The 25,758-nt window shown below is 40.0% G+C and overlaps 1 protein-coding gene across 5 annotated transcripts in view; it reads right to left on the bottom strand.

Annotated features, from left to right (window-relative positions):
- GRB10 (growth factor receptor bound protein 10) overlaps nucleotides 1–25,758 on the bottom strand; it is a 332,636-nt gene that overhangs the window by 107,416 nt on the left and 199,462 nt on the right. The window lies entirely within an intron of this gene.

The following is a 25,758-nucleotide window of genomic DNA, read 5'->3' as shown; positions in this document are numbered from 1 at the left end:
TTCTACTGATTAATTGTTCTATCTGTCAGGAAATTTCTTCTTGGTTCTACCTTGGTTCTCTCCTTCATTAGTTTCCATTCAATATTTCTTATTCTGCCGTCAGTGATTTTGAAAATAGATTGACCCCCTATTCTTTGTTGCAGCCTTTTAGATATTAGAAGACTATCATGTCACTCCTAGTCTTCTTTTCATTAAACTAGATATACCCAATTCTTGCAACTAGTCCTCATATGTTTTAGTCTCCAATCCCCTAATCATTTTATTGCTCTTCCCTGCACTCTTTCTAGAGTCTCAACATCTGTGTTACATTATAACAATCAAGACTAGAGGCAGTATTCCAAGTGTGCTCCTAGTCAGGCATTATAAATCAGTTGTTCATGTGATCTTGATTCTATCCCTCTATTAATGCAGTCCTGGACTATGTTGGCTTTTTTGACAACTGCAGCACACTGCTGGATCATATTTAAGTGATTGTTCACTAGAACTCCAAGATCCCATCTCACAGTTACTACTACTGAGCTAGGAACCACCTATTCCATCACTGTGCATTTGGTTTTTCTTGCCTAAATGTAGAACCTTATTTTTCTCACCATTGATTTTTTTGTTGTTGTTGTTGAATAGGGTCCAGTGTTCAAGTCTGTTAAATCCATCTGGATCTTGAGCCTATCTTCCAGAGTGTTGGATATTCCTTCCAGTTTAATGACATTTGCAATTTGATGAATTCCCCTTCTATCCCCTCATCTAACTCATTTATGAAGACATTGAAGCGTACTGGGCCTAAAACAGAGCCTTGGGGTACCCCACTGCATACTTTCCTCGATGTAGATGTAGTTCCATTAAAGAGTACCTGTTGAGTGCAGTTGGCCAGCCAGTTATGAATCCATCTGGTGGTGATGCTTTCTAACCGACACTTTTCTATCTTATCAAGTAATAATAATAAACCTTTATTGTCAAAGTACAACATGTGTACATTGAGATTAGCTGAGCCTCCCCCGTGCTCTCTCCCCCCAACACACTGACAACAAACCCTCCATCCTACCACACCATGTGAACCAACTACACCACACACTGGCCTCCCAAGTCAATTCTGCATAAGATTATGTCCCATTTAAAAGCCTAACAGCCCACGGATAAAAGCTATTTTTTCAGCCTGTTGGTATGGCTGGCTATATTCCTATATCTCCTACCGGATGGTAGGAGAGTAAAGAGATACCGTCCAGGGTGTGAGTCATCCCTGAGAATCTTCCTCACTCTTCCAAGGCAATGAGCCCTGGCGATGTCATCCAGTGGTGTCAGGGAACAGCCCACAATGTCTTGTGCTGTGCTCACTACACTCTGTAATTCTTTCCTGTCCGTGGCTGTCAGACCAGCATACCAAACCACAATACCATATGAGAGGACGCTCTCTATAGTAGACCGGTAAAAGAGGGTCATTAGCTGTTGTTGTACCCTGTTCTTCTGCAAGACCCTAAGAAAGTGAAGCCTCTGTTGGGCTTATGGTTTACTTTTATCAAATGTCTTGTTGAAATCCAAGTAAATTATGTCCACAGCATTTTGCTGCTCTGCTAATTTTGTCACATTGTCAAAGAAAACAATAAGATTTGTCTGGCGTGATCTCTTTTTGATTGACAAACCTGCGTTGGCTTCTGACTGTATAATGTATAAAAACAAACACACACACACACACACACACAGAGTATATGTATATGTATATGTATACATGTATGTGTGTGTAGTGTAGTGTATATGTATATATATACATGTATGTATTTGTTTTCTGAGGTTTTCGCGGATGTTTGTATGTGGATCTTTGGTTATTCGGGTTTTTTCCCGCATAGAACTAAAGGTGTAGGAGCAACGTTTCGACAGAATCCCATCCGTCATCATCAGGCTTGTGGCTTCAGCTTCCTTCTTCTGGGAGAAGCATGTGGTAGTGGCTGTTTGTTCCTCTTTTTAAAACTGCCAGAGGGGGGGGTGTTCTGTGGGTGGAGGTGTGCTCTGATTAGGTGGGAGATTAAGTGTGTTCTGATTGGGTGGGAGTGTGTTTCGAATGGTGGGTGTGTTCTGATTGGGTGGGGGTGTGTTTTGAGTGGATGGGCTGGTCTCAGCTGCCAGCCTTAGACCTGAGCTGGTGAGTTGTGCTGTTTTTGTTTGGCTTCGTGTTTGTGGTGGTGTCATGTTTTTATAGTGGGTGTCAGTTTGCTTATTGTGTGGTTTGGAGGGGTTTAAAGTGGCTGATGTTGCAGCTGTACTTAGGTTTCTGTTTTGTGGTTGTGCCTCGTTATCATTGTGGGTTCGGATTTGCTTTTTGAATGGTTGTGTGGTAGTTGGGACTCGTCTGTCAATCAAGGCGGGTTTCCAAATGGCTGGTAGGCGAGAGGTATCATCTCGTTTGTTCATGCTGTGGGGGCGTTTTTCTATCTCAATGGCTTCTCTGATTATTCTGTTGTTAAAATGTTCAATTTTGGCGATAGTTTTGGTTTTTTTGAAATCAATTTCATGTCCCATGGCTTCAAAGTGTTGGACCAGGGATGAAGTTTGTTCTCCCTTTCTGAGTGAGTTTTTGTGCTCTTCAATGCGTGCACTTATTCTTCTGTTGGTCTGTCCAATGTATGTGGTGGGGCAGGTGGTGCATGGGATTTCGTATACTCCTTGGTTTTCTAACCCAATTATGTCCTTGGGGTTTCTTAGGATGGTGGATATTTTTCTGTCTGTGTAGAATGCTGTTTTGATGTTGTGTTTTTGGAGGACCTTGCTGATTCTGTCTGTGGTCCCTTTTAAGTATGGGAGGAGGGCTTTGCCATTTTCTTGTTCTCTGTCTTGGGTTTTTGTGGGTGTCTCTCTTCGGATTAAGTTGGTAATCGTGTTTCTTTGGAATCCATTGGCTGTTAGTACATTAGTGAGAGTGTGTAGTTCGGTTTTTAGGTGTTGTTCATCAGCTAGGTGTTTTGTTCTGGAGATAAGTGTCTTGGCTACGGAGTTGATATAAGACAGGGTTTGGGTATAAAAGGGCTGAAAATTAGAGAACAAGAATACAAAATCCAGGCATTTGCAGACAACCTGGCCTTTGTCTTAGAAGACCCACTAACTTCTGGCTGCTGACTTATTGATAGGATACAAAAATTTGGTGAAGTAGCTGGATTACAAATAAATAAAGAAAAAACAAATATTATAGTCAAAAACATGATGGGAACACAGAGATTAGAACTACAAAATACCTTGGGCTTCCAGATAGTTTGTATAATCAAATATTTAGGTATATGACTGTCTGATAGATGTTCCTCAATAAAGGTGGATAATCATTTAAAATTGGTCAGACAATTGGAGAAGGATTTAGAGAAATGGGGTAAGCTACAACTTTCACTAATGGGTCAGATAGCTTTGACCAAGACCCAGGTCTTGCCTAGATTGGTATTCATTTTTCAGATGGCCCCGGTTAGACTAGATAAAACTTTTTTTTAGAAATTTAGATAGGAGTACTAGTAGATTCATTTGGCAGGGCAAGAAACCCCGAATTAGATTTAAAATGATGCAGAAAATGAAAGAACAAGGTGGATTTGGAGTTCCAAATTGTCAATAGTACTATAATTCAGCGATCCTGGTATGGGTTCACGAATGGGTCACATTGCCGCGTAAACGTTTGTTGGCAATTGAAGGTCACAATCTCCAGCAGGGGTGGCACACCCACTTATAGTGGGAACGAGGTAGACTCCCAGAATATTTTACTAGGCATTACTTACGTAGAATTTTGATTGAGATCTAGGCCGGAATTAGGAAAATACATTATAATAAAGTGCCACTTTGGACCTCACCCCTGGAAGCTGTGATTTATCCGACACTATACAATTTTGAGAAAAAGTTGACCTACAAAGAAATATTAGATTCAAATGGGAATTTAAAAACAAAGTTATTACTTCAGGAACAAGCGCTAAATTTAGATTGGTGGACTTATATGCAAATTAGTAGCAAATACATGAAGGACAGACGGAGGCCCGGAATTTGCCGAGAGCTCCATACCTTGGATAGGATTTTGTTGGGAGCGGATGATAAGATCTTATCTAAATGTTATAAATTTTTTATGGCTATGGAAGAACATGAAGAAGATGCGAAGACTTTGGTCCAAGCCTTGGTGAGAGATTTAGGTTGCTCAATATATACTGAGAGGTGGAGCGAAATTTGGATTAAGAACATTAAATTAACTCAGTCAATAGCATATAAAGAAAATATATATATAATGGCATATTGTTGGCATTTGCCGCCGGCCAGGCTAGCCAAAATGTTCCTGGGAACATCCTCAACTTGTTGGAAATGTGGTGTCAAAGAAGGCACATATTTCCACCAATGGTGGACCTGTCGAGAGGCTATGAAATTCTGGAAGAATATTCAGAAATGGCTAAGTGAGATGTTGGGGTAACATATACAATTGTGTCCTGAGGTATTCTTATTGGGGATAAGACCACAAAATATAAACAGAACTGCGTGGTACCTGTTGCTACATGTAACCACTGCTGCAAGATTGGTGTGCACCCAATATTGGAAGATGGATGTTAGCCCACCCGATCAAATAGTAATACAGAAAATAATGAACTGTGCAGAATCAGATCGGCTTACTATGATGTTGAGGGGACGAGGGGACACAGGTTACTATTTATCTTGGAATCAATGGTATAATTGGATGTTAAAAAGAGCTTTTAATTGAACTATTCTTCTTTTCTTTATGGTTGTTTTCTTATATGTAACGGGACAATATTATTCCTCCTCGCACTGTGATATAGACCGCTATTGATTTAATGTTTGTTCGGTTTATAAATAAATAAAATAAAAAATAATAATAAAAAGAGCACCCTGTTTCATCAAATATGGAGTCGTATAAACACTTAGATTAACACATACATTATGGAATACATTACTTTTCCTTAGATAATGAAGAGTTATGTCATGATGTACGATTGTGTGTATGTGTAAAACATTATTGTAATCTGGCTTCACAATAGAAATCAAATAGCAAATATACTTTTACTAACACTCAGTTCAGTAATCACCACAGTTAGACCAATCCATGAAACAAGTTTGCTGTCTATCGGTTCTTATAAAAACATGGAATGTATATGAAAGAACTAACTTTTATGCAAATCCTCTTCCAGCCTCAACAGAACATAAATAGGCTGTCTACATCAGAAAAATCAAATAACATCTTTAATACCATCAAATTACATCTGCCCCACGTTCTTGGGCAGGACTAGATAGGTGGTTAAAACTGCCAAAGTCTGGCTGATAACCATAATAATAATAATGTCCATATGTATAAATACATATCAAAGCAATAATAAACTATTTTAAAGCTTTTATATGAAGTATTTCTCAATCTACAGTGCCAATTCAACAAGTGAAAAATCAAATCAACAGAACTAGATACCTCCAGTAAAAAAATTAATAATACTCCTGGTTAACATAAACATTTTACCAGTTCAAACTTCACAAATATATTGTGGCAGATCCCAAAGTGTTCTAAAATCTACACCATAATTTATAAGTAATATCGATATTTCTTTTAAACAAAGGAACCCTCTTCAAAACCACAAAAATCCCAAGTCAAATTTGCTATTTCAGTCATGTCTGATACTCTGTAATCAGATCTCTACATCTGTTTCCTTTTCAGGGACAGTCACTTCTCACTACTAACATTTTGGCTTTCTCAATATTAACTCTAGTTTTCCAACTTGCTTTATTTACTTAATTCAATGCTCCTCTCAAGCAGACTTCTCTGTCTGAATTCCATCAGTTCATAACAGAATATTGTGATGAAAATAGAATGGGCAAAAGTTAACTATTTTTTAATTAATTTTATTTTTAAATTTTAATTAAAAAAATTAATTTAATTTTTAACGTTTTTCCTATCACAGCATCCACAGTGGATTTCTTTTTGAATTACTGTTGGCCAAAGGACACTATGGATTCAACTGTATTAAAACTGAAAACCAACAGTTTTAATATATAGCTGACCTACAGGATATTGGGACTGTGTATCACTGTTAGTTGCTCTCTACATGGGGCTGCCCTTGAAGACCACTCGGAGGCTTCAACTGGTGCAGAATGCGGCCGCGCGAGTTGTAATGGGGGTCTCCCGATACTCCCATGTAACACCTCTACTCCGCGAGCTGCATTGGCTTCCGGTTGCCCTCCGGGTGAAATTCAAGGTGCTGGTTATCACCTATAAAGCCCTACATGGCCTGGGTCCGGGGTATTTGAGGGAACACCTGCTGCTGGCATCAAATGCCCTTTGCCCAGTGCGCTCCCACAGGGAGGGTCTGCTCAGGGTCCCGCCGGTAAGAGATTGCCGGCGGGTGACACCCAGGGATAGGGCCTTCTCAGTGGGAGCGCCTGCCCTCTGGAACCAGCTGCCAGTGGAGCTGAGGACTGCCCCCGACCTCCGATCATTCCGCCGGGGCCTGAAGACCTGGCTCTTTGAGCTCTCGGGCCCAGGCTGAGGAGAAATTTATTTTAATTCGGGTTTTTAATAGTACAGGGTTGGTTTAATCTTTTTTAAATTGGTTTTTAACTTTTGTATGGTTGATTTTTAACTCCCTGTAAACCGCCCTGAGTCCTCAGGGAAAGGGCGGTATATAAATGCAATAAAATAAAATAAAATAAAATAAATAAATAAATTGCCTTTGTCCATTGTCTAGAAAACTCCCCACTCCAACCTTGATTTGTCTGCACGCTTTCTACAACAGAAAGTGTGCAGGGGGGATAGATAGGTCATCAATCCCAGAACAAATACTCAGTAGCAACTAGATACAAACACCAGAACCAGACTCTGAAGAAAGAAACCAATTCTGCCCCAAAGTTTCCATCCATTGTTTCTTGCCTTGCCTTCTAGTGCAGGGGTGTCAAACTGCCGGCCCATGGGCCGGAGTGTCACGGAGAAACCACGCCCATCCCATTTTCAGCAATGGGAAAAAGTTCTGAGACGTTGTGTGACGTCACATGACATCGCGAGTTTGACATGCCTGTTCTAGTGCTTTGGAAAATAGATTGATCCCTCTTCTTTGTGTAAAGTAAATACTGCACTTTCCCTTCTTACCATTTGCAATTTTCAAATTATTTATACAGTTGCAATTCTGCATATTTCTTCTAACACTAAAATGTATGTTGTAATAATTAATCTCTATCATAACACTATTTGGCTAGATCATAGCATAAACCACCAGGTGGCACCAGTTCCTTTAAAAAAAAGACTATCCCCCATACTTCCTATAATCAATAACCAAGCACTTTTAAGTTAACTATTTATAATTAGCTAAGGTATGTTGAAACTCATCTTCAGTGAACACTATAAATTAACTTGGGGGCACCATACTGAAAATTACTTAATCTGTCTTGCATTTACCAAAATAAAGAGAAACTAAATTATTGAAACCCTATATAATTTAGTAAAATTTACTAACCAATGCTAAACTGTGCAAGTTAACTAAAATTAGATACTATAGGTAAAAAAATAAACCACCTGAACATTTTTGACAAGTTCATAAAATTGATTCTTAGGATTTACTGTAACCTGTGCTATTAATGCATGGATAACTCAACTGTACCCAGTGTAACCATTAGCAGAAATAGCTTGCAAAATAGGAAACTTCCTGAAATTCAAGTACCATCAGCTGGTTGTCACTCATCTACAATTTCCCACAAACCACACAAAAAGTGTTTCTAGGTTCGTTTAAATTTAGACTGGTGAAACATAAATTAAAAACATGATGTGTCATGTAAATCTGTTCAGAGCAAGGTCTTATATATGCAGAGTATTTGGGAAGAGAATATCAGAGCATTTCAGTTTGTTTTGATTCACAAGAACTAATTATTAAATTTTCACTAGTTGTTAAAAACAAACACTATTCAAACCTAATACTACACACACCCATTGAAATATACACCAACCATCTTCCTTCAAGTGCAAATAGAGAGTGAAATGGGGAAGGAAGAAATAAGAGGAGGTGTGCATATACAGAGAAGAGCATACAGTGTAGCAGAGAGAGAGAGAGAGAGAGAGAGAGAGAGAGAGAGAGAGAGAGAGAGAGAGAGAGAGAGAGAGAGAGAGAGAGAGAGAGAGAGAGAGAGAGAGAGAGAGAGAATAGTCTTCTTGATGACAGGCAAAGCTTTCATTGTTGATTATTAACTCTTCTCATGCTTCTGTGACCTTACGTATGCCAGGCTCACTTCAAGTTAGTCTGCTTTTCTTTTCTCCAGTTAAGAATCACTGCAGCTAGGAAGTAATTTTAAAACAACTCTTGAAAGTTGTGTTTTTATCAGTGAAGCCTTACTTATGTTTTCTTTGTTCGTTTGATGGACAGTTTTTGAGAATTCTGTTTAGCTTTCCAACATGCATATTTTCTTACATTTATCTGAGATTCTGAGGCTGCTTGGCTGGAATTAATGTTGAAATTAGCACATGACTCATTCACAAAGTACTATACTCTATATTGAGGTTTGCATACCAAGGATTGTAAACGTAATTGTGGGTAAGTCAAATGAAATCAAATCAGTATTTAAATATTTGTGTATTATAAATATAAAAAAGGTAAAGGTTCCCCCGCACATGCGTGCTAGTCGTTTCCAATTATGTATTTGTAAATATACAAATACATAATTATATATTTGATAAATAATTAAATCATGTATATGGAATTTGCAAATAAAAAGTATTGCAAAGTTTTATTATTTGTAAAATTTATAATAAACATACATATTTATGCATATGGGGGTGTATACACATTGTTTTTAATCCATTCTTTTATTGTTTTTAAAACAATGAATAAAATGAACAAAGTGCAAAAATAAAACACACACTTAAAAAAAACTGAAGTAAAAATACAAAAAAGGAAAAAAGTACAAAATGTCATTTTAACATTAGTTACAATTCTACATATAGTTCTTTTTTAATGCATTTATTATTCAAATACACATACATTTCTATTACATTTTGTAACTATTTTTCTATAAATGAGTCTCATATTTCATTGTATTTCTCCACCTGAAATTTATGTCTATAGGAAATCCACTCATTTTTTTGTTTATATTCATTTTTATTTTTCCATTTCTTCCACAAACAAATCAACAAATATACCACAATACATAGATACATACACGCAAGTTTGGGTGCTGCTTGTCCATTTCCCCTTTCACTGTATCCACCCTCCTTCTTTCTCTTTCCTCTTCTCTACTTTCTTTCTCCATTTCTCCTCTTTCCTACTTCCCTCTTGTTCCTCTCCTCTCCTCTTTCCCTCACCACTCCTCTCCCGTTTCTCCCCACTTCTCCTCCTCTTTCCCTCCAACCTTCCTACTTCCTTCCCCCTCCTCTACTCTCTTCCCTCTCTCCTCTCCTTTCTTCCCTCCCATTCCTCTTCCGATATAATTCCGAGCAGCTCCTCTCCTTAGATTTTCAATATCTATATTAGGTATGATAACATTAATTTTCTATTATGTCAATATTTCTATAAATCTGACCTTCTCGGTATATACTTCTATAAATTTTTATACTACCTCCAGTTATGCAATACTATGTCGCCTGGGTCTCCCTCCGTATCTCATTTTTCTTCCATCTAAATTAGTGTTAGCCGTCTTTTAAGCATATTCTCTTTTTCACCCACTCGTAAAAATTTCCCCAAATTTCATAATACTCTGACTCTGTCTTATCTTTAATTATCATTGTTAATCTATTCATTTCCGCACATTCCATTATTTTCCTGATCACCTCTTCTTCTGGAGGAGCTTTCAGTGCCTTCCAGTTTTGTGCAAACACAATCCTAGCTGCAGTGGTTATATGAATAATCAAATATGTGTTTTCTTTACTATATTTCTCTGGTAAAATACCCAACAGGAATATTTCTGGTCTTAGTTCTATACGTTGTTATATCATCTTTTCTAGCCATAATCTGATTATATTCCAATAGGTTTTACCTTCTGCACACGTCCACCACATATGATAGAAAGAGCCTGGTATTTGGTGGCATTTCCAAAATTTCATAGATCTGTCCTTAAACATTTTAGCTAGTCTTTCTGGAGACATATGCCATCTGTAGAACATCTTGTACATATTTTCTTAATACGCTGTCAACATTCTCAGTTTATAGTTTCTTTCCCACAATTGCTGCCATCTATCTAATTCAATCGTATATCCAAAATTTCTTGACCATTTTACCATTGACTCCTTAACTTGCTCCTCCTCTAATTCCCTATATAATAAGTAGCTATACATTTTTAATACATTTTTGTTCAGTTCCCGTATTTCATTTAACTCTGTTCTCCCCAAATTAAAACCATCTATTTTAGCATCTTTTTCATATCTAGATTGTATTTGCGTTCTCATGTACCAATCCATCTTTATTCCTTGTTCCTCTAATTGTTCTTTGGTTTTCAGCTTCCCCATGTCTGTTAGTAGGTCTTTATATCTTATAATGTTTCCCATGTTAAACATATTGGGGTGTATTAACGCTTCCATCATTGAGAGTCAATCTGGAATCCTCAAGTAATTCTTCCTCTTTATTTTCTCCCAAACCATCAATAAAGAATTCCTGATATGATGTCTCTGGAAATAGCTGTGTATTCTATTTTTCCCATACCATATGAACGCATGCAATCCCAACTGTAAATCATGTCCCTCTAAGGTCAATAATCTAGTATTCCTCAGTAAAATCCATTCTCTCATCCATGACATTACTGCAGCCTGGTAATATAATTCCCAATTAGATAAGCTAAACCCACCTCTGAGTCTTGCATCCTGTAACAGTTTTAAATTAATCCTTGCCTTTTTCCCCTGCCAAATATATTTCAAAATTATTTTATTTAGCCCCTCAAAATATTTCTTTTCCAATCTTATTGGTATTGTTGAAAACAAAAACAACAATCGTGGTAATGTATTCATTTTGATTATTGCGATCCTGCCCATTAATGATAGTTGTACCTTTTTCCATTTATCCAAATCTACTTCGATTTGTCTTTTCAATTTGTAATAGTTATCTTCTTTAATTGTTGTACATCTTGCTGTCAGGTGAATCCCCAGATATTTTACCTTCTTTACAATCTGTATCTCGAACTTTCCCATCAATTCTTTTTGTTTTGTTTTTCAATAATATTTTTCACTAACATTTTTGTTTTATCTTTATTAATCTTCAAACCTGCTACCTCACCATATTTTTCTATTTGTTCTATTAATACAGGTCCTGTCTCTAGTGGGTCCTCCAAGATAAATACTAGATTATCTGCGAAAGCTTGTAGCTTATATTCTTCTCTCTTAACTTTCATACCACTTATATCCTTATTCTGTCTTATAGTTCTATTTAGTATCTCTAGTGTCAATACAAACAATAATGGGGATAAAGGGCATCCCTGCCTTGTTTCCTTCATAATATTAATCTTTTCAGTCATATCTCCATTAATCATTATTTTGGCTATTTGCTTATTGTAGATTGCTTTAATTACATTTATAAATTTCTCCCCAAAATCCATAATCTGTAGTTGTCTTATCATGAATTGCCAATTCACATTACTGAATGCTTTCTGCACATCCAAAAACATCAATGCCATCTGTTTTTCGGGATGTGTTTCATACTATTCTAATGTATTTAATATAATTCACATATTGTCTCTAATCTGTCTTTTGGGCAGGAACCCATTTTGAACCAAATGTATAAATTCGTTTAGGAACTTTTTAAGTCTTTCAGCCATGATTGATGCGAATATTTTATAGTCCACATTCAGCAAGGAAATTGGTCCATAGTTCTTTATTTTCTGTATTTCTGTTTCTTCCTTTGGTATCAGGGTAATAAGTGCTTCTGACCACGAATCTGGTATCTTAGCTTCAGAGAGGAGTTCATTATAGAGTTCCAGCATTACATTGCCTAACAATTCCTGCAATGTTCTATATAGTTCCGCTGGTAGCCCATCTGGTCCTGGTGTTTTGCCATTCTTTTGTTTTTTAATTGTTTCTGTTAATTCAATCATTGTTATTTTCACTTCTAGTAGCTTTTTAAATTTCTCCAGTACTTTAGGTATCTGTTTTTTCCAAGAATTGTTTTATCCTATCATCTGAAACTGTTTGTTGCTTATATAAATTCTCATAATATTCTCAAGCTATTTTTTTTCTTTTCTTCATTCTGGTGTTGTAAAGTCCCCTCGGCATCTTCCAGTTGTTTAATCCATCTCTTCTCTTTCTCCTTTTTAATCTTATATGTCAACCATCTCCCTGGTTTGTTTGCATGTTCAAAAAAGGTTTGTTTAGCTGCCTTTATTTTCATTGCCACCTCTTCATTTTCTATTAAGTTCATTTTATGCTTGTTCAACTCCATTAAATTTTTTATCTTTTTGTTTTGTGTATCTTTCTGTAATTCTTTCTCAAGAGTCTTATATTCTTCCTCCAATTTTTCCCTAATTTGTCTTTTCTGTTTATTCTTTTCCCCCATATAAGATATAGCAAGTCCTCTCATGTATGCATTCGCCATATCCCAGACATTTTGAAGTGAGGTATCTTCTGTTTTGTTTTCCTTGAAGAAGAAAATCATTTCTTTTTCCATATATTGCTGGAAGTCTTTTTCATTCAATACAGTTTGATTTAATGTCCATCTTGTTCTTTTTTTTTGTCCTTTCCATATAATTGTGACTGGGTTGTGGTCCACCCATGTGTTTCTTTCTATGTTTATATTTTGTGTACTTGTGAATAAGTCTATTGATGTCCATATCATATCTATTCTCGACCAGGACAGGTGTCTGTTAGAATAGAATGTATATTGCTTCTTTTCCAGATATTTTTCTCTCCAAACATCTAATATATTTAATTCATCCACCATATTATGAAAAGACTTTGGAAGTGTTCTCCTTAGGTTCTTGATGTTTTTTTTTGTCATATTATAATCCAGCCCAGCCTTTACGATAGCATTGAAATCTCCAATCATACATATGCTTTCGAATTCCAATTCTATTATTTTCTGGTGTAATTTTGAATAGAAATTTTCTTGGTTTTCATTTGGGGCGTAAATCTCTACCAATAAAGTTTTTTTTACAATTCATAATTACTTCCACCATTAAAATTTGCCCTTCTTCATCTGAATATATCAATGTAGTTTTGAATATATATAATATTCAAATATAAAAATATAATTAAATAAATAAATAAATAAATAAATAAATAAATAAATAAATACCACACCACTTTTACTCTGATCTGCAAGTGAGGTATATAATTCTTCCAATTTTGGATATTCTAATAGATTTTTATGTTGTTTCTTAATATGAACTTCTTGTAAGCAAATTATGTCCATTTTTAATTTCCCCAATTTATTTAGTGTTCTTTTTTCTTTTTATAGCCGAATTTAGTCCATTTACATTTATCGAAATTGCTTTTATCTCTTTTTCCATGATTATTTATTTGAAGTTTTAGTTGCTCTCATTATTCTCATCTCTCTTTGCTCTTTTGCCTCTTTTGCTCTTGTCCCTTCTCTCAACACCCTTTCCTCCTGTTCTATGCTATACTTACTCCATTGCTTCTCTGTCTTGTCTCCTTGCTGTCTGATTACTCTTTCCCCTCTCAGCCTTTCTTCTTCTTGCTGCCCTAAGTATTGATCATAGGTGGCAAGTGCATTAGGCCCTCAATCCATTGAGTGAAAGAGGCCATACATTTATCTTTCCAATGTTGCAATATCAGTCTTTTGGCCCTAGTAAAGACACAGAGAACTTATTTATGATGTCCAGTTGTCATGTTCCAAGAACTAGGTATGTAATTCAAAAAGTATTCTTGTCACACAATCATATTTATGATATTTAATCATTTATACAGTCATATTTATGTAATCCAGTACTTTCTTCCAAAATTTAGAATAAAACTAATAGAAGCTTTTTGAAGAAGTATTATTCTATTATATCTCCAACAAAATGCTGTCCTACACAATCCTTTTCTCTACAAATGTAGTATACTCCAATAAAGTCTAAATATTTTTGTTATGTAAATCTTCCACACGACACAATTATTAAACCACTACCAGGAAGTCAAGGTGTCCCCCAACCCCTAATGCTTGTCACTTAATGACTGCAACAGGAAAAGCTAGGATTGTAATCACTGAAGAAACCAGGTGGGTGTTTCAGTTAAGGACACAAAACTTACAACCAAAATTCCAAATTCAATTATTGTTGTAGGTTGAGAACAATGTGTATATGTCTACCCAATGCCTCTATCTTTATTTAGAGTCCTAAAATAAAGATGAGCATGACTTATTTTAGAAAAGACCAAAAGTCTTTCAACTCTGTATTTCTTCAGATCAAGATGCTTTATCTCAGACATGTCAAACTCGCGACTTCATGTGACGTCGCGCAATGTATCGGGACGGTTTTGCCATTGCTGGCAATGGGGTGGGCGCAGCTTCTGGATTACGCATCTGGCCCGTGGGCCAGCCATTTGACACCCCTGCTTTATCTGAACATTTCTGGCAGAAAAACATATCATGTTCTACAAAACACTGGTGTATTTTAATTTATTTATTAAACTCATATGCTACCCATCTCCCTGATAGTGTTTTATGCTTTGTATTCCATTTTTGTTTCTATGTAGGCAAAATCATTGATTTTCAATGTGGTTTCGGGGTGGGGTATCACCAGTACGCTGATGATACCCAACTTTTTCTTTCCACCCCGAACCAACCCAGCGATGCCCTCTCCGTGATGTCCCGGTGCCTGGAGGCGGTTCAGGTCTGGATGGGGAGAAACAGGCTTCGTCTCAATCCCGCCAAGACTGAGTGGCTGTGCATATCGGCATCTCGGGTTAACCAACTTATTCCACCTCTAACGATGGGGGGTGAGGTGTTACCCCCCCGTTGATAGGGCTCGCAACCTGGGCGTCCTCCTGGACTCACGGCTCAATTTTGAAGACCACATAGGAGCCGTGACCAGGGGGGCTTTTGCCCAGGTTCGCCTGGTGCGCCAGTTGCGTCCCTATCTGGACCGAGACGCCCTACGCACAGTTACTCATGCGCTTGTTACTTCCCGTTTGGACTACTGTAACGCTCTCTACATGGGGCTGCCCTTGAAGACCACTCGGAGGCTTCAACTAGTGCAGAATGCGGCCGCGCGAGTTGTAATGGGGGTCTCCCGATACTCCCATGTAACACCTCTACTCCGCGAGCTGCATTGGCTTCCGGTTGCCCTCCGGGTGAAATTCAAGGTGCTGGTTATTACCTATAAAGCCCTACATGGCCTGGGTCCGGGCTATTTGAGGGAACACCTGCTGCCGGCATCAAACGCCCTTCGCCCAGTGCGCTCCCACAGGGAGGGTCTGCTCAGGGTGCCGCCGGTGAGAGATTGCCGGCGGGTGACACCCAGGGATAGGGCCTTCTCAGTGGGAGCGCCTGCCCTCTGGAACCAGCTGCCGGTGGAGCTGAGGACTGCCCCCGACCTCCGATCATTCCGCCGGGGCCTGAAGACTTGGCTCTTTGAGCTCTCAGGCCCAGGCTGAGGAGGAATTTTTAACTGGGGTTTTAAGTATACAGGGTCAATTTAATATTTTTTAATTTGGTTTTTTAACTTTTGTATGGTGGATTTTTTAATTCCCTGTAAACCGCCCTGAGTCCTCAGGGAATAGGGCGGTATATAAATGTAACTAAATAAATAAATAAATAAATGTCTTTTATAAAAAAGAAGTCATCAGTTAATAATGTAAAGAAACTAAACATACCATATGTTTTCATATAAGGCAGAGGTCCCCAACTTTTTGGGCACCAGGGAGTGGTTCTGTGGAGAAAGGTTTTTCCGCAGACTGGAGAGTGCATGGTTCTCTGTGCTGCCTGCATCCCATGGATGGGGTTTTGCTTGTTTGTGCGGACCGGTTGCTGGCATGCCGCGCCCTAGTACCGGTCCACAGACCGGGGGTTGGGCACCCTTGATATAAGGATCATAGGCTGTATATTAGTTATATGACTGAATGCACATAAACAACTGAATGTTAGGAAAGAATGTTCCTAACAGTTATTGGATTACTCCCTACACACTGGTAAGGCCTTTTTGCTTCAGTGATCTGCATAAGACCAATTTCTAAATATCTATCTATCTATCTATCTATCTATCTATCTATCTATCTATCTACCTACCTACCTACCTTATTTTAAACTGTCCATCTTGCTCACAGAGGGACTCTGAGCAATATACAATAAAGGACTATATATTTCCTTATATAAAAGAAATAAGATCTTTATAGATCTTTATAGATCTTTTCTTTTCACTTGCTTGGGAACGTGGCTAGTGGATGTATTTCCTTGCTTTGTTCTATCCCTCTTTGATGTACTTCTTTGGGTGTGAAGAAGGGGCAGGAATGTGTCTGGGGCCATCTGTCTTATCTCCAAATCTGTGGCAGAGGTGATGTACCACTGGGAACTGTTCCTTATCACTCCAGGTCCCGTAACAACTTCATACCTGTGGATTGGCTGGAAATGAACTGGGCAGTTGGGCATTGGGGAGATGTTTGCAAAGGATAGTTTTAACAAACTGTTTTGCATGGAAATTCCTTAGATCTTGCCTTGCTTGTTTGCTTTCACTGTCTCTCAATAAAAGTTCCGATTGGAAACTATGCTGGTTTCAAGTATTCTGCTTTCTTGGGAGCACTAGCTGAGACAGGACCTTACATTTATAAAGAAATAAATTAAAAATTAATAAATTTCCATCTGTTGCTTTTTGCCTTACCCTCGGATGCTTTAGAGCAGTGGTTTCCAACCTTTTCTATACCTCATGCCCCTAGAACGCTTCTGCCATATTCTTGCACCCCTTATAAAAGTTTGAAATAATGGTAATAAACTATGCATATACACTATAATTTTGAAACTTCTAAACCCAAGTTTTCGCACCTCCTGGAATATCATCTCGCACCCCTATGGGGTAGCAAACTGGGACAAATGGTATAGACCCTTAAGTTGGGGGATCATGAGACCTGTCTTTTCTTTTAACACTATTCTGCTATTAGCTTATTGCTTTACAACAAATGGCTATTTCCAGTTGGAATCCAAAAATATCAGCCAAATAAAGGAAATGATGACTGCTATGATGTTAATCAGTAATCCAGGGAGGCTTCAAATACTGAAGCTTTCTAAATGGATTGTGGAACAGGTATAGAAATTATTACAGAACTAATAATTGATTTGGAGTTTCACATATTGGGAACAGAATTATTCTCTGTTAAAGGTAATCAAAATTCCAATGAGAATAAAAAATACTATAGTGATCATATTGTGCCATTAGCCTAGTCAGTTACCACTCTGTGACAATCTATTCTGCTGTATTTCATGAAACTACTTTAATTCCATTTCATTTTATCTCATTTACTTGAATCCAAATAGCACTGTTTTAAAAATCCTAATATCTCTTCATACATATTAATTTCCTTTTAACATACAGCCTAAAAAAGAGATAAACCGAAAAGCAACCTTGGAAGTGTACAAAATGAAATATTTCAAATTCAGGCTTGATACTGATTTGTTCTGAACATGGCCAGAAAAGTTTCAAGCTTCAACCTGGTCTTGAGTAAAGACAGAGCAACTCTTCTCAACTAGAAGAATGGAAAATTTCAGCTACAAAATATTTTGAATCCTTCTAGTTTACCATTTTCCATAGTATTTTGCAACTGGAAAATATTATAATGTTTAAAATTGTATACTGTTGTTGTGTTGCTGTTGTTTTTTTTCCTTATGTGCCTAATGTCAGAATCCAGTTATATTTCATTTCTATCTTCTCTGATATAAAAAACCAATTCTTACTATCTCCTGGATTCCATCATACTATTAAGGGGGAGGGGAGTATGCATGGGGTTTTTACGACTTTCAATTCCTCTATTCACTACAAAGTAACCTTTTGTTGATTCACTTCAGGTCTGCTAAACATAACAATGTGGCCATCTGTCTTTCATCCTATGCCCCTCTGAACTTCTCCTCTTTACCAGCAGTGAGGGAAAAGGGGGGGAGAGATGAAACACCTAGGATCTGGGTAGAGAGAGGACTGAATGATCGTGCAGATGGATGTTATCTTTCCTGGAGTTAACACCTAGAAATCTGCCAGTTTGAATTGCTCGGAAGAACTGCAAGGTGGGGGGCTGCTTGGGAACACTTTAAAACATTGAATGGTGGGGGATGATCCTGTCTAGCATGCTTATTATCAATTTCTCTTAATAAAAATTCCTGTTGGAAGAGACCATTTCCAAGAGTTCTGTTTTCTTAAGATGTAGATTGAAGTAGGAGCTTACATTAGACAGGATCTGCAATAATAGTGAACCTGGAAGGGAGAACCTTGCCAGGGGACTTTGCAAAAAATACAATGTCAGACAATGAGGCAGGGAAGGGAGAAAACCTCACGGAGAGGGAGCCTTTTCCACGACCGAAAACCTGCCAACTGTTGGGATCTGAAAGTCATACTCCTCAGGAGAAGAGGTGGTGGAGAAGCATAACCACAAACTTCGGTGGTCAATGGGTGTTGGAAAGAAAAGTGAGTGGGAAAAGAAATCAAGAAAGGTGACCCTGAGAGCTTCCGGGTGGCAAGGCTCCGTCGATGGTGGTCATTTTTGACCGTCAGTCCCATTGCTCCATTCGAATTGCAAAAAAAGCAACAATCAGCTGTTTTGTGGTTTGGGAATGCTCCCCTCGGGAGAAGAGGCAAGGGTGAGCATTCAGGTAGAGGTAGAGCTCCCCTAGACCCCCAGAATTTTAATCTGGGGGGTCAAAGGGTGAGAGCTCCCTCAAGCCTGAATTAACTCCAGACTTGGGGACTCCTCTGTTTTAAGGTTTTAAAACAGAGCAGGATGCTGCAACCATCCCTGCACTCAATATTGTATTCTGGATTACTTGGACACAGGCAGAGCTGAGCAGGAGAATATTGAAACAGCAAATATATGATCTTTAACTCTGGTTTAACTTAAAAGAAGGGGAGGAAGATGGCACTGGAATAATTTTTTTGGAAAGAGGGAAGAACAAAAGAATAAGGAAAATAATATAAAAGATCAAGGAGGAAGACAGAAAGTGGATTTTTAAAGCTGTAAAAGACTGTTAAAAACATTTGAGGTTGGCTTAAAAGGTTGGCTTAGAAGATTTGGATATTTAACAGTAAAGCAACAAAGTTGCAATTTGGGCAGAAAAGTGAAAGTGAGAAACAAAAGTTAATGGGTGTTAAAATGGCTTCCAAACCACCTAGATTTACTGTTTCTAAAAGTGTGGGGGCATCACCAGTTCAACAATCTGGACTTCAGACATTGATGCCACCCCCCGCAGCACCTACACCCACATTAACACTAAAAGGTTTAAAAGATGCTTTTAAACTTCAATCTGAGCAAATATCTGAGCAAATGGCAGAGCTTATTAATGAGAAAAATAAAGAAATACAAGAGAATATTCTGCTGGCATTTCAGGGACTGACAGTCTGGATTAACGCGTGGAAGAAGTTAAGCAAAATAATTTGATATTGGAGGCTAAAATGTGTGAAGCTTATAATAAAATGGATAAAATTGATGAGGAGGTGGTAATGATACAATATAGAGACATTGAGTTTGCTTTGAGGATACACAAGAAAATTTGGAAGAGATATTGGCAAAAGCTGTGGCACCTATTTTGGGTTGGTGAGCTGAAGATTTTATATTGGAAATAGATAAAATATTTCCTGTTAATTCCTGGATTGCTAGGCAAAGAAAATTACCAAGAGATGTGGTTGTCTATTTTACAAAGAGAATGATCAGAAATGCAATTATTCAAGCCTTTTATAATAACAGATTTAAAGTGGCTGATCAAGAGGTCTTAATTTTGAAAGAAATCCCACCAAGAATTTTAAGAAAAAAGAAACAGTTTGTTTTCCTGTCAGATGAATTAAAAAAAATGACAGATCCAGTTCAGATGGGAGATGCCAACTGGGATAGTGGTGAATTATGCTGGTACAAGATATCGTCTTAATACAGTTCTGAAGGCACGTGATTTTTATTGCAACATACTGAAAGCAGACCCACCGCCATCCCCAGAATTTAAAAGAGGGAAAGAAGAAGGAGTGCAACAGATACAATTGGAAGGTATACAGCGAGGTGAAGAAACCACCTCACTGATTCCAAAAGAAGCACAGCAAACTCTGGAAATTGTGCAGCCCTTGGTCCCATTAGAAGAATCAAAGGCTCAAAGAGTGACACGGGCTGCAACCAGACGAAAGGAACAACAACAACAGAAACAGTATTCTACAATTACAACTCAAGAATCTAATAGTGAAGCAGTGGGAGGAGCGAGACCAAAGAGGCAGATGCTTGTGGATCTGCAAGATATGCTCCAAAAGCTTCAAGTTGCAAAAGATGGCAACAAAGTTTCTAACATGGAATGTTAATGGTTTAAACTCACCGCAAAAGAGAAAGAAAATATTTTAGTATTTGAAACAATTTAAAAATGATGTTATATGTTTGCAGGAAACGGATATCCGTGTATCTGATCAAAAATATTTGATAAATTCCAGACTGGGTGTACAGTTTATTGCATCTACTCCAGAAAAGAAAAATGGTGTAGTTATTTATGTGAAGAAGACTTTAACTTCCTCCCTCCTGGGTACGACCAACCGCCTGTTTCCACACTCCCCTTAATGACGAGCCCAATTGTTGGGACTCTGAGAGGTGGCTGGGCTTAGATAGGGGCATCGAATTGAGATGTGTTAAGAGGCCCCTGATACATTGTTAGCCGGTTATTTTAAAAGGTTAGGGAGGGGGAGGGATAGTAGGGTGGGGAGGGAATTATTAACCAGCACTCAGTCTGGGCCTGTTAGAGGTCCTGATGGGACGGGGTTGGGGGTGGAGGCTGCTGGTTCTGTGAATGTCGGGTTGGGCTTCAAATCCCCACAACGATAGGGAATGGCAGCAGGTGGTTGAACAGAGCACCACATCAACATCTGGGATCACGTCCCCACTGTCTTCGAGCGGTGGCGCGCTCCGACCCTCCAGTTAGCACCCTTTTGCCCGGAGATGAGGGTGATCAGGCCCCTGAGCTTAGGCTGGTTTATTTTAATGCCAGATCCGTCGTTAACAAGGCTCCCCCCATCCAGGACTTGATCGAGGAGGAATGTGTGGATCTGGCATGCATCACGGAGACTTGGTTGGGCTTGGAGGGAGGGGTTCCTCTGACCGAGTTATGCCCTCTAGGTTTCTGTGTGCTACACCAGCCATGGGCTCAGGGCAGGGGTGGTGGGGTGGCGGTGGTTGTCCGGGAGACTTTATGCCCACGGGAGACCACCATTGTCCAGATGGCCAGGAGTGAGTCCCTCCTCCTGAGATGTGGCCCTCGGGCTCAGTTGGGGTTGTTGCTCACATACCTGGTGCCCAGCTGTGTGGCAACAGCCCTGCCCGAGCTGCTCGACACCCTCTCAGGGTTGGCGGTGGAGTTCTCCAGGCTTATAGTTCTGGGGGACTTCAACTTGCCTTCACTGGGAGGGTCGTCTGAATTAGCTCGGGAGTTCATGGCTTCCATGACGACCATGGGCCTGTCCCAAGTAATTCAGGGCCTGACTCATGTGGGGGGTCACACCCTCGACCTGGTGTTCCTGTCTGGACAGTAGTTGGATGATCTGAGAGGGGGTTCTACAACCATTGTTCCCCTGTCATGGTCAGATCATCACCTCCTGCGGCTGGTCTTCTGTTATGCCACCCCCCCACCGCTAGGCGGTGGAACCGACCAGGTGGTTCCGCCCCAGGTGCCTAATGGACCCAGAATGGTTCCAGATGGTGCTTGGTTCTATACCCATCGCCCTCACCCAGAGCCCAGTCGATGCCTTGGTGGATGCCTGGGAAAGGGCGGCTGCCAGGGCACTTGACTGTGTTGTACCCTTGCGACCTCTGACCCAGCACAGATCCCACTGGGCTCCATGGTTTTCTGCGGAGCTCCGGGAGATGAAGCGTCGGAGACGGGGTCTAGAGAGCGGTTGGAGGTCCAGCCGATCCGAATCTGACCGATTGCAGTTAAGAACCTTATAAGGTCTTATCTTGCGGCAATGAGGACGGCGAAGTCTAATTACATCGCTGCCCTCATCGCGTCCGCAGATAATCGCCCGGCTGCCCTGTTTAGGGTGACTCGCTCCCTCCTTAACCAGGAGGTGAGGGAGGATCCCTTACAGGGACGGGGCAAGGAGTTTAGTCATCATCTGAGAGACAAAATCGCTCAGATCCAGGCTGGTCTGGACTCTGACTGGGTGGAGTCTGATGTGAAGGAATCGGACGGTCTTGAGCATGTTATCTGGACTGAGTTTGATCCTGTTTCCCCTGATGATGTGGACAGGATCATGGGGAGGCTGAGCTCCACCACCTGTTTGTTGGATCTGTGCCCCTCCTGGCTGGTTTACGCAGCCTGGGAGGAGACACAAGGCTGGTTCCAGGCAGTAATAACTGCTTCTTTGAAGGAGGGTGTCTTCCCTGCCGCCTTGAAGGAGGCGGTGGTGAGACCCCTCCTCAAAAAGCCTGTCCTGGACCCAGCTGTTTTAAATAATTATCGTCCAGTCTCCAACCTTCGCTTTTTGGCGAAGGTTGTTGAGAGTGTGGTGGCGCATCAGCTTCCTCTGTTCCTGGAGGAAACTGATTATCTAGACCCATACTAATCGGGTTTCAGGCCCGGGCACAGCACCGAGACGGCATTGGTCACGCTGGTGAATGATCTCTGGCGGGCTCAGGACAGGGGTTGTTCCTCTGTCCTAGTCCTATTAGATCTCTCAGCGGCTTTCGATACCATCGACCATGGTATCCTACTGCGGCGTCTCAGGGGGTTGGGAGTGGGAGGCAGCATTTTACGGTGGTTCTCCTCCTATCTCCTGGGCCGCTCGCAGTCAGTGTTGACGGGAGGGCAGAGGTCCACCCCGAGGCCTCTCGTTTGTAGAGTTCCTCAGGGGTCGGTTCTCTCGCCCCTCCTGTTCAACATCTACATGAAGCCGCTGGGTGAGATCATTCGTGGATTCGGGGTGCGCTGATGATACCCAACCCAGTGATGCCCTCACCGTGATGTCCCGTTGCCTGGAGGCGGTCCAGGTCTGGATGGGGAGAAACAGGCTTTGTCTCAATCCTGCCAAGACTGAGTGGCTGTGCATATCGGCATTTCAGGTTAACCAGACCATTCCAAATTTAACGATGGGCGGTGAGGTGTTACCCCCTGTTGATAGGGCTCGCAATTTGGGTGTCCTCCTTGACTCCCGGCTCAATTTTGAAGGCCATATAGGAGCCGTGACCAGGGGGGCTTTTGCCCAGGTTCGCCTGGTGCGCCAGTTGCGACCCTACCTGGACCAAGATGCCCTACACACAGTCACTCATGCGCTTGTGACCTCCTGTTTAGACTACTGCAATGCTCTCTACATGGGGCTGCCCTTGAGGACCACTCGGAGGCTTCAGCTGGTGCAGAATGCGGCTGTGCGAGTTGTGATGGGGGTTTCCCGATACTCCCATGTAACACCTCTACTCCATGAGCTGCATTGGCTCCCGGTTGTCCTCCAGGTGAGATTCAAGGTGCTGGTGATGACCTATAAAGCCCTTAATGGCTTGGGTCTGGGATATCTGAGGGAACACCTGCTGCCAGCATCAAGTTCCCTTCGTCCAGTGCGCTCCCACAGGGAGGGTCTTCTCAGGGTGCCGCCGGTAAAAGATTGCTGGCGGATAACACCCAGGGGGAGAGCCTTCTCAGTGGGTGCGCCTACCCTCTGGAACCATCTTCCCGTGGAGCTCAGGACTGCCCCCGACCTCCGTTCATTCCACCGGGACCTGAAGACCTGGCTCTTCAAGCTCTCTGGCCCAGGCTGAGAATTTTAATTTTAATTTTAATTTTAATTGGGGTTTTTACTTTTTTTCAGGGATTGATATATTTTTTAATTGTTTTTAACTTTTGTATTTCTTGTTTTAAATACCCTGTAAACTGCCCTGAGTCCTTCGGGAAAGGGCAGTATATAAATGTAATAAAATAAAATAAATAAATAAAATAACAGCTAACCTAATTGAAGCAGATAAACAAGGAAGATATATTATAATTGAACTTTTAATAGAAGGGAAGAAAATACTGTTTTTTTTATTGAAAAGTTTTAAAATACAATTTTCCTTTAAAAAACCCCCTTCCCCCTCCCTCCTCCCCCCCTACCTCCCCTCCTCCCCCCTCCCTCCTCCCCCCCTACCTCCCCCCTCCCCCCCTACTTCCCAGAGCTGAATACAAGGTATATATATATATATAAAAAAAGCAAACCTAAGCAACCATATACTAACAACTATAAATTCTAAAATCCATCACTCTCTAGCTTATATAGGATAAAACAAACCTTAACAATATTAAATATATGTATAAAAAAAACTAGAATAAGAAAAGGACACTCTCTAGCTTATATAGAATGGAACAAACCTTAATAGTATTAAATATATATTAAAGACAAAAAAAAAAGGAAAAAGAAGAAAAAAACCCCTTCTCAACCCTATACTTATCCTAAATAAACTCCATCCATTTTATCCATTCCATAATATAACATTCTTACAAATAATTTTCCAAATTAACCAAGGATCCCAAATCAAAAAACTTTAAAGTCAACTCTTCTGTAATCGGCCGTTCCTCTTCCAGTACCACAATCCAAAAAAGCTCACCCTTTCCACAGAACCACCAAATATAAAAATATATTGCGTCTACACCCAAATCTTTTTCCCCCTCCCCTACTTGACTACTTGACTATATCGTAAAAGTTCCATAGACTTCTGCAATTCCTGCTACTTTCTCTTCTTAGATCGTTTTGCAGCAGCACGCGTCACCCTCTGTTTTATAGATTCATCCGACGAGGTTGTATCTTGATCTCCTCCAACACCGTTGTCTTCTATCTGACCATCTTCGGCCTCTTGATGCACTCCTTCTCCAGATCCCTTTCCAGCTTCCAAAAGTGTTAATGGCGTTGCATTTAAAACATTATTGTAGAAATCACGCGCTTGCATCACAGTAACCAAACGGTACTTTTTACCTTCGTGCGTCACCATCAACCCCACTGGGATCTCCCATCTGAACCTTATATCTCGCTGCTTGAGCTCTTGCACAAGAAATGTAAAATCCTTCCTTCTCCTTAGAATCTTTGGAGGAATTTCTTTTAAGACCAAAACTTCTTGATTAGCAATCATAACTTTAGTATCATAAGCAGCTTGTATAACTTCATCTCTAGTTTCCCTTTTTGCAAAATATACCACCACATCTCTAGGCAACTTTCTCTGTCTGGCAATCCATGAATTCACACGAAACACTTTGTCCATGCCTCCTTTTATTTCAGATGCTGGCTGTTTCAACACTATTTCAAAAGCCTCAGAAACCAGCTGCTTTAGATCTTCCTTAGTATTCTCCTTTAAGCCTCTAATTCTAATGGCAAACTGCATCTGGAAATATTGAGCAAGACACAGTTCCTTTTCCATTTTATTTTCATTCTCCAATAGTTTTGCTTCTAATATAGCATTCTTTTGAGACAAGTCTTCTAGCTTTTCCTCCAATTCTTCCACACACCGAGCCACTTTAAACACTGAAGTCAAGATGTCTACCCTCATCGCTTTGAGCTTCTGTTCCATCCTCTCCTCCATTCTCTCCTCCAATTTCTCCAATTTCTCCTCCATCTGTGCAAATCTAATATTAATTGATTCCAAAATTACCTGGGTATGTTTTTCAAGAGCATCTTGTAAGTCCTTTGATGTCAATACATCAGGAGGATGCAGCGCCTGCAATAATGATTGTTGCACGGGAGAAGTTCCAG

The sequence above is a fragment of the Vipera ursinii genome (assembly GCF_947247035.1).
Source record: "Vipera ursinii genome assembly, chromosome: Z".
Lineage (NCBI taxonomy): Eukaryota > Metazoa > Chordata > Lepidosauria > Squamata > Viperidae > Vipera > Vipera ursinii.
This window is presented reverse-complemented; position numbering and strand designations above follow the sequence as displayed.